This window comes from Ursus americanus, chromosome 22, assembly GCF_024610735.1.
Source record: "Ursus americanus isolate L20-20 chromosome 22, mUrsAme1.1.p, whole genome shotgun sequence".
In the NCBI taxonomy this organism is placed as follows: domain Eukaryota; kingdom Metazoa; phylum Chordata; class Mammalia; order Carnivora; family Ursidae; genus Ursus; species Ursus americanus.
This window is the reverse complement of record NC_142148.1, coordinates 50,127,636-50,138,073: the sequence shown is the minus strand read 5'-3', so window position 1 is coordinate 50,138,073 and position 10,438 is coordinate 50,127,636. Positions and strand designations below refer to the sequence as shown.

At 46.7% G+C, this 10,438-nt stretch overlaps 1 protein-coding gene across 2 annotated transcripts in view; it reads left to right on the top strand.

Annotated features, from left to right (window-relative positions):
* The window catches only part of LOC148108121 (focal adhesion kinase 1-like), a 78,421-nt gene that overhangs the window by 51,819 nt on the left and 16,164 nt on the right, over window positions 1-10,438 (top strand). The window lies entirely within an intron of this gene.

The following is a 10,438-nucleotide window of genomic DNA, read 5'->3' as shown; positions in this document are numbered from 1 at the left end:
GGATAGATAGATGGATAGAAAGATGGATGGATGGATAGAGATGATGGATGGTGGATGGATGGGTAGAAAGATGGATGGATGCATAGATACAGGGATGGATGGATGGATGGATGGATGGATGGATGGATGGATGGATGGATAGAAGGATAGATGGCTGGCTGGCTGGAGAGATGGGTGGATGGATAGATAGGAGAGGGATGGATGGATGAATAGACAGAAGAATTTTCCTACCTACTCACCAGGGGGATGAGGGGATTGGTATTGCTTTATTAAAACCCTGTTTTAAAAGTTTCAAGACAGAAAAACATTCTTAGGGATATGGAGAACAACCACATAGTAATAAAAGGCTCATTTCACAAGAATTTATGAAGAGTAGAAATAGATGGAACAATTAAACTTGTAAGTTTCTAAAAACATTTCTCAAAATACATAAAGCAAAAATAGTAATAAAAGATTAAAACTTAGCTCTCCTAATAATTAAAAAGAAAACAAACAATAGTAAACAATTTTTAAATTATGATTTTCACTATCCTTTTTAACATGGAAATACAGAGGCCTGCACATGGCAATGTGTTAATCAGTTTGAAAACACATTCCTAAATAGTTCATAGTTCCAAGTAAAACTCCCAGTTTGCTGAGGATCTGGCTTGCTGCCTTTTTCTATACCTCCCATGGGCTCTTCCCCTTCGCACTGCAGTCCACCTTCCTTTAGGAGCTGATGCTGTCAGTCATTTCTTACCTAACAATGTTCTGTGCTTCACCTCTTGCGTGCCCAACCCTCCTACTTTACTGACGATTCACTGTCTTCTGCTTAGCATTTAAATTTGGGGGCTGCTCCAGTGAACTTTTTTCCTCGTTCTTGTCTCTATAGACCAGCCTTTGGCATCGAAATCACACTTTCATTCAATAGACCTACAGGAAACCAATAAACCAATTTTTGCCTAACCAGACAAAAATCCTAAAAGCTGGTAGCTTGGGGGAGCAGTAATAGAAGGAGTGAAAAGCAGTTATACAAGGATTTTTTAAGGTAGAGCTCATAGGACTTGCTGAAAAGTCTTTAAAAGTATACACATCCAGGGAAATATGTAAATCATTTCTGCAGAGGCTTCCAGTAGTTCCTCATCATCCGTGGAGCCAACTCGAGAGTCCTGATCATCTCTCAGCCCCATCTCCTTTTGCTCTCACTCCCCTTCCTGCACTCCGGCGGCTTGCACTCTGACATTTCAGTGTTCCCTTTTCAAAAGTACTGGGTCAGGATCTTCTCTGCCGCCAGCTTTCTTGCCTGGTGAATGGGACAGACTTTTATCTTGGAGAACTTTCCACCTGCTCCACCCTAGCCACATGGCTCTCTTCCTGGTTCTTGAACAAGCCAAGTGTGTATTGCTCCTTGGAGTCTTTGTACCTGCTGGGACTCTGGTGAATGTGCTCCCCTGCCGTTTCCAGCATGGCTTAGACCTCCCATCATTTAGGGCGAGTGCTCTGCTCTCCCCTCTTCCTGTGGTCTTCTCCAACCGTTCTGTCTGTAGGGCCCACTGCCGATCCACTGGATGACTTTTCTCCCACAGGGCCTTGGTCTTACTGTCTGATCTGTGCCTCGTTTCTAGCTAGTTGTGCCTGGTAAGTAGTAGGCACCCAGTAAAAACTTTTTTTTTTTTTTTAAAGATTTTATTTATTTATTTGACAGAGATAGAGACAGCCAGCGAGAGAGGGAACACAAGCAGGGGGAGTGGGAGAGGAAGAAGCAGGCTCATAGCGGAAGAGCCTGATGTGGGGCTTGATCCCGTAATGCCGGGATCACGCCCTGAGCCGAAGGCAGACACTTTAACCGCTGTGCCACCCAGGCGCCCCCCAGTAAAAACTTTTTAAGTGAGAAGTGAATTAGTGGTGGTGAGAGTGTCAAGTAAGAGGAAACACAGTATGGTGGAATAGTAACGTGTATTCATTACTAGTGTGTGTCCGTTGCAGTGTTTTCACACTAACACATGTTGCTTACTATGTGGAGGGCGTTGTGCGAAGCACTTGGCTTACTTTACCAAAATTAATTCTTACTATGATAGTTTTATCAAGTGGGTGGGTACTCACCTTTTTCCACTTCACTTGTGAGAAACCTGCTGTTCTGAGAGGTTTATTAACAGCTTCCTTGACATCCTACAGCTTCCACTGGTGGAGGGTAGAGAGTGGAGTCCATGTACTCACCTATTTCTTGTCTACTCCTGTGTAAGACAGGTCGGACAAGAAATGAACGATTGATAGTGTTTTCTCCTCGCTAGCAGGCATCTTCTCAGTTCATGGGTGGCTTTGTGAGGGCAGCCGCACGCCTGGCTTTAGTTTTGAGAAGTAAGGTCTTAGTCAAAGGACTCACCAGAATAATTGGATGTCAATCTCCATTCTCGGGAGGTTTTTGAACATAGATTTTTTTTCTTTTTGGACTCTCTGCTATAGGCTCTGTTGATATGGTCCAGTAATCCTGAGATAGAAGCGTGCTCTCCTGAGTCCTCAGCTCTTCAAACACCTCTGTGAGCTAGCTTGCAGCACACAGTGGGTTGTAACTGAAGCAGGCAGTGTGACCTCACAGAGGCATCATGACTCACCACTGGGGAAATGAAAGGGCTGATTTGATAAATGGCTCTCCTTGTGGGAAGAACAACAAAGTTAGATCCTACCTCAAGTAATACACAGACACCCACTTGAGATGGATCAAGTGAGACAAAGTTTCATGGAAAATAGAGTTGACTGTGTCTCTGGTCCTGCAGTAGGAAGATTTAATACCCCCAAAGTGTTCACTATAAAAGGAAAGAAAGCAGATTTGACTTTATTAAGATAAAGAACTTCTGTATATCAAAAGGTATATTTTTAAAAGTGCAAAAAGCAAGTTGCAAGTGAGAGGTGATATTTGCCACATATGTAATGAACAAAAGACGGTGTCAAGAGTTCTTCCGGTTGATATGAAAATTGCAGACAATTCACTAAATGGGCCAGAAACACGACGGTATCGTCATAAAGAGAACACAAGTCTGGCCAGTAGTCATAGGCAGCCACTGTCGGCTTCATTCGCCCATTAGGGAGATGGGAATCTGGGCCGCACGATCCGTCTGCCACTCTCCGCGTGGCCAAAAGTAAGTTGTTGACAGTGGAGAGGCGGTGGCTCCAGCAGGCTCTTGCCTGCACTGCTGGTGAGAAGGTAAATGGGTACAGCCATCTGGTGAACAGCTTGAAAATCGGGCGTTGCCCACTCTATGCACTTCCACTGCAGATTTTGTCCTTGAGAGACTCTTAGGTGTCTGTTCCGGGCTAGAGTTGCAAGAACGTCATGCAAGTAAAAATGAACGAACAGTAGGGATGTGCAGCAGTATGGACGAATCTTAGCTACGTAACTTCGTGGCAGAATTGAGTCTTCCAGGAAAGTGTTGTGAGTACACTAAGTACCACTGAACTGTACACTTTATAAAAAGGCTAATGTTTTGTTATGTGAATTTTACCTTAATTAAAAAAAAAAGTAAGTCCCAGAAGATGACATACAGCATGATAAGCTTTTGTAAAGTGAAGAAAAAAAAACCTAAAAGAATATTGTTGGGAACACATCAGTTAAGTAAGACAATGTGGCTCATGTAAGTAAAGGACCAGAGGGAAGTCATCCAGAGCCTCTCTGGGAGGAGCAGCTTGCCCCCCAGTCTCCATAAGGGAGACACCCCAGGACGTCACAATACCGTCCTAATCGATACTGCAGCAAACAGTGTCCTGCAGTTTTGAGAGATTTCCACCAGACAGATTTCAACTTCGAAGTTTAGCACTTAGATCTTTCTAATGAACCAAATTTTGGTAATTAAATTTGGGTATCTGGAGTCACCTGTGTAGAGTGGTCTGTTTGGCTTAGTCAGGTATAAATAGACTGTCTGAGCTTTGGGGGAAATGGTCCAGTCCTTTTGATTGTCGAATCCAGGGCTTCGAGGGCCAGGTCTGAGACATGGCTCGTGTGGCCTTTGAGAAAGTGTTGTGGGGCTTTGCCGAGCAAGTGCAGAGTACCCTCCTCATTGTTACCAAGACACGGTCCTACTTAGCACTGCTCTGTCCCTGCCGTGTAGCAGCCCCTCGCTCTGCAAGGACACCACTGGTTTCAGACCTTGGCAGGAGAAAAAGTCTTTTATAGAGAGGAAAGGTGCCATTTTTCAAAGATGACAAGTGAAAATGAATAATGATAGTTTAGGAAGCTTTCATTTATGCTTCATGGTTTCCTGTGTTACCTTGAAATGACACTGCCTCTGCTCATGCCTTCATTTAAAAGTAAGTCTTTCATTGTAATCCTGCATTGCTGAGATTTAAAGCAGAAAGACAACAAAGAGAGGAGCGCTCTGACAGGTTTGGAAGTGATGCCTTTAAAATGAGGACGGACTTTCAGTTTTCTGGTGTTAAACATGTACTGGATGCTTCTGCACCAGATACGAGCAGCAGGGAGATAGGTCAGTGTCCGTCCGTGTCCGTTGGGTCTGCGGCCACAGATTGGCTCCAGAGAGGCTGGTTGGAGAGCGGTTCTGGTGGGTGTTACGGGTGTTGTTACCACAGTTATGGAACAATCAGTCTGCGAATTTCTTTTGATTCTCAATATGTATCAAAAGTTGGAAGAATAGTTGACAGAAGCCTTGCATACTCTTCACCTCGCTCCCCTAAAATGTTGAAACTTTCATAAACATAGTATGTAATTGAAACCAGGAACTTAACATGGATACAGTGCTATTAACTGATCTACAGATGTTACTCAGATTTCCACAGGTGTCCCACTTACCATCCCTTTCCTGGTCTAGGATACCATGTGGCTGTTCACGGTCTCCTTACGTCTTCTCTAATCTGGGACAGTTCCTCAGTCTGTCTATGTCCTTCATGAACTTGACACTTCTGAAGAATAGTGGCTGGTTATTTGTACCGTGTCTGCCAATTGGGGTTGGTCTGGGGTTTTTTTCATGGTTATATTGACGTTGTGTGTTGTTGGCAAGAGTACGACAGCCAGGCTGTTGAAGCCGTCACAGCACAGCTTATCGGGAAGTCTGTGATGATGAGGCGACTCCTTTTTACAGGTGATTTGCACTTGGATCATTTGGTTTAAGGTGCTGGCCAGGTTTCTCCACTGTGAAGTTACTGTTTTCTCTTTTGTAATTAGAAGTACGTGCTGGGGGATATATTGAGACTATGCAGGTATTCTGTTTCTCATTGATTTTCACCCATTAATCTCAGTACTATTGATGATTCTTTCTTACAGCTATTACTGCTGCAATTTTTCCTAACGATGAATTTCTATCTCCATCCTTCTTTGAGGATTTTTAAATGGAAGTCTGTTGTAAGAAAGAGTTGTCCAGTACCACGTTATTTGCAGGACCCATCAAGAAACAACAATATCTGTGTTGTTTCTGGAGATTGTGGTTTGTTTATTTCCTACACACAGACTGGCTAGCTGACCCTTCTCAGTATCAAGGTTAACAGATTCTTTGTCCAAACACTTCCTACTCCACCTCGCCATTAGTTGATTAGCTTATGGATATCTTGGTGCTCATTGTTGGTGGTAAGATTGAGGAGGTTAGTGTCAGTGGTCTTAATAGGAAGTTATTTCTTAGAAGAAGCAAAAGGATGATTTATTTGGGGCCTGTTATATTTAGCTGCTATGCAGAAATCCATGGAATGGCAGAGAGCAGAATAGTGGAAATGTGTCTCAGGATGCAGCCAGGCTCTTAGAATGGTAACGGAAGGGTAAGGAGAATGGTAAGTTTCATGGACGAGAGGGGAGTGGGGATGTCAGCACTCGTGGGCGAGTAGGCTGTGGGGGTTGGGTGCTGTGGTTTAAGGACTGAACCAGGGTGATGGAATGCGATTAGATCAGGCAACCTTGGGCAGTTCAGCAGGGCTGTGGGGGAACAGACAAGCCAGACTGTACCGATTGAAGCAGGGACCAGAATCCTTCCCACGATCTGAAGAGCTAGCCTGCCAGCACAAGAGTAAGGTCAGTTCTCTTCCTCTGTTTTTGAGCCACAGGGGCCTTCTCTTAGTTTCATTCTGCTCCGCGGCATTTGTGCATGTACTTGCTGCAGAGGAATCCCTGTCTGCCTCTTCCTACCTGTGGGACCTTGGGCCACTTACCTAAAGCCCTGAAGCGTTTTTCCCATCAGTGAAAACAGGGTGAGATACTAACCTGGTTCATTACTTCTCAGCCAGGGTACTGTGCTCGCCTCCGGGCCTCCTGCTTCTTCCTCTGGGCCCTGTTGTCTGTCCTACACACTGTCACCTGCCTGGTCTGAGAAACGTACATCGTGTGACGACCCTGCTGTGCTCCCAGTGCTCCGAGCTCCGTAGTCAGGACGTGCGGGCCCTCTGTGATCTGCCACTTCCCGATCCTACCTCTCCCTGCAGCCCTCCTACTCAGTGCTTGCGCTCTGGGCTCGAGCTGCCTTTGCCTTCCCACTCATCCTCTAGCCTCAGGGCCGTCGCCCATTCTCTTCCAACAGGTCAGAACTCTTGTCCCTGCACATGACTGAACGACTCCTTTCCTCCCCTCAGATCTTCATTCAGATGTCACTGAATCAGAGTGTCCTCTGCCAGCTGCCCTGTGTGGAATAATGCTTCCTCACTTGTTATTCACCCTTAACTCGCTTATTTGTCTTTGTCACGCTTACAGCCACCCCACGGATGTTTGTGTATCTGCTGTCTGACTTTCACCACAAATTGTATATAAACTTTTAGAGAGCCGGCACTTTGCCTGCTCTGTTCACTGGGTCTTCCCAACCCCGGGAGCTGTGCCTAGGATGCGGTTGGTGCTGGAGTCAGTATTTGTGGAGTGACTACTAGGGTGATAAGTAATCCGTGGAGCCCGCGATTATTGTGTGCCGGTGCGTGTGCTCGGTGTTCTGCGCTCCCGACAACCTTGCCAAGACACCAAGGTGCAGAGAGGCGATGGCAGACCGTGGATGGGCCACGGAGCCAGAGTCCCAGCCCAGGCGGTCCCGGTGCAGAGCCCACGTCCTTCCTGCTTCTGTCAGGGCCACGGCTGACTACAAGGAGGCTGTGGGTCACGTCCTCATAACCATCACTGTCAGGCCCTGAGTAGTCATGATGTGTCCGTTGAGGCCATCGTCAGCATCGTCAGGGTGCTGGCTGGTCACAGCAGGGGTGTGCAGCCAGGCTGCCCAGTGTTTGATCCAGAGTCTGTTTCCTTATCATTAAATGAGATGACATTCCTAGTGAAAGCCTCCTGTGTCCTGTCTGACCCTGAGCGTGCAGCCTCAGGACCGACCGCTACTGCTTGCAGAGCACCGTCTCCTGGCCTGCCAAGCGTGGCTCGGGACCGACCGCTGCTGCTTGCAGAGCACCGTCTCCTGGCCTGCCAGGCGTGGCTCGGGACCGACCGCTGCTGCTTGCAGAGCACCGTCTCCTGGCCTGCCAGGCGTGGCTCGGGACCGACCGCTGCTGCTTGCAGAGCACCGATTCCTGGCCTGCCAAGCGTGGCTCACTGCACTCTGTTCTCTGACAGCTGCATGGCTTAGGAGAGAGTGCATGTGAAGTGCCTGGTAAGTCCTCGGTTCAAAACGAACTCTGGTGTGCTTCCACAAATGACCGCCCCACGCAGAATATCTGCAGTAAATTGTTGACCTCGCTCTGAGTAGATGTAGAAGGGAAACTCGTTGTTCAGCAGTTGTGTATTTTAATGAAGATGGACACTTAAGACTCTTAGCAGAACTTGTGTGTACCTTGCATTTTTTCCACCCTTAACTGAACCAAAAGAATTGTATTTACTACTTTGTTTGCATGTTTTCCTTGTGAGACTATTACATTTTTTTAAACGTCAGTAATAAAACTTTAGAAAAAATAGATCTTCTTATAACGTTTGGGTAGGCAAATATTTTATAAACAAAACATTAAAAGAATTTCCTAAAAAGGAAACGAATAAATAGGGCTGCATAAAAATTATGAACTTTCTTCCTCAAAAGATAACATTAAAATAAAAAGATTTTTAAAATAAGTTTTGCAAGATACCACCAAGAGAGTGAAAGACAGGTCTTGGAGTGGCAGAAGATAGGAGTCTAACAATGGCCTCGTGCCCTGAATATGTAAGGCATGCCTACAGGTCAGATGGGGGTTGGGGAGGGGGAATGACAACTCTTTAGAAAAAACAGGTGTTTCACAAAAGGAGATTTCCAAAATGGCCAGTCATCAAATGAGGGTGTTCCCAGTCCTCTCTACACTTACTGCCGTAAATATCAGTGACCACGGTGAAAGAGAAATGCCGGGTGGAGGTGGGGGTGGAGAGGATCCAGAACACCCCAGGCTGATGGGACTTTGAATTGGTGTGGCTTCTTCAGCTCCCGGATAGGTGACATCTGCTAACGCAGGGGTGTGTGTGTGTGTGTGTGTGTGTGTGTGTGTGTGTGTGTGTGTGATAAGTTCATGAAATTGAGGAGACTTGTTCTTGTTCTTTTGCGCATAGTCCTGCAAGAAATACTACTGATGAGTTGGGCTACATTACTGGACTGAATAATGATCCCTCTAATCCTGTTTTTAATTTCTCATGCGGAGTGTTGTGATTTTGTGTATGATTCTTTAAGATTTTGTTTTTGTAAAATTCCTACATGTGGAGGGGAAATTCTATATCTGAGCAAATCATTCCAAAAATACCCTCACGTGTCGGAAAGGAACTTGAAACCCAGAGGTAGGTGGGAAGAAAGCTCTTGCTGAATACTCATCAACCAATGAACATGGCAAAGAGGAGCCCCAGGCCGGTGTTGTCCCAAGGGCCAGAGGGAGCTCTGTGGAGGCTCTGCAGATGGTTGTACTTTCCCTGCAAACACACATGGCATGAACGTGTGATTGAGGTTTTTATGACGTAAGAGGAAAAGTTGGCTGGGGAGGGGAATAAGGGGAAAGCAAGGGATGACGCTGGTACAGCACCCTGGTGGTGGCCACTGTGGTGAGTGAGAAGGGAGGGGAAGTACAAACAAGAAAGCAGGTGCAAGTGCGGAAGAAGACGGCAGAGAGAGACCAGAGGCCGGGCAACGATTAGCAGCCCTGAGCTACAACCGGGGCTGGCTCTGCCCCCCCAGGGGCATTGTCCAGAGACATTTTTGGTCATCACAACTGGAGGGAGGGCAATGCTGCTGGCCTCTAGTGGGTAGTAGCCAGTGATTATTCTACAGGCATAGGACAGGGCCTGCACTAGCCCACGACAGGGAACATCAGGCCTCAAATGTTAGTCGTGCTGCTGTGGAGAAGCTCTGACAGAGGAAACAGAACCCGTGGTACAGCGGAGAAGACAGCAGACCTGTGGTGTGGGCTGGAGCCACTGGCCACCTGCATCTTGGTACCGGTGCCCTGGGAGACAGAGCCTGGCTCTTTTGTGGGTGTGTGCATGTGATGGTGACTAGCTGTTGAGTCTGGGCACACGCATTGAAGGTGAGGCCCCTGAATGGCAGAGACCTGTGGTCCGTGGGGAGAAGGGGAGGAGCCCTGTGCACACACGTGACCGGTGCATGTGCAGTATGAAGAGCTTTCCGAGGAGGGGCAAGACTTCTAGATAGCGATGAACCCTTTCACTTCTGAGACTGTCATTAAGGAAAAATCAACCAACAATGAAAGTCCCAGTGTAATCAACAGCAATCTGGAGGTTTTCACGTATTTTGTATTTTAGTGAATACGAAGGTTCGTAATATTCTCACTCCCTGACTGTGTCTTCTCTGTCTCATTTCCTGGCCTCTGTTTTCTTTGACCCCAGATTCCAAGAATTGACCAAGTTCTGGGCTTGAGCCTCTTCTGCTGTAAGTCCACACTTGCCTCCTTCGGGCTCGGAGCCAGCAGCCATGTGGCGTGAGACTCTCACTCAAGCTTTTTGTCTGGACCTTGCTTCTTGTTTGCACACTTGCCTTTTAAAATGCCCCCTGGTGACGTTGACTGACATTCTAGTGGTGTCTTAATGATGATGAGGCCAGAGCTGAGCTTATTTTCTTCCCTAACATCAGCTTCTCCTCATGACTTGACCACTTTAACGGGGCTCGTGTCCTTGTGTGCGTATTAATTTCAGCCCTCCCATGCTGCTCGTCTCCAGCTCCTCCACTGAGCCATCCCTGGACAAGCCATGCAGGGGGCTTTCGCACTCCTGCTCCCTCCTTTTCCTTTGGCCGTGGTTAGCAGCATGCTCCCTGGAGCCCCACACCTGCTGTGTCATCCCTTTCTAGCCTATACTGTATATGTCATGCTGACAAAACATTGTTTTATCATAATAGTCCAGGACTTAAAAATCTACCCTAGTCTGTCCATTAACGTTGCCCTGTTGCGTTCTGTTGTACCCACGGAAGGTACCTCTAACCATTTAATTTGAGTTCAAGTGATCACGGTCATATAATTGAGGATAGAGGTCATATTCTTTATAGAGTAAAGGACTAGATCATAGTATTTCAGGCTTAGTTTA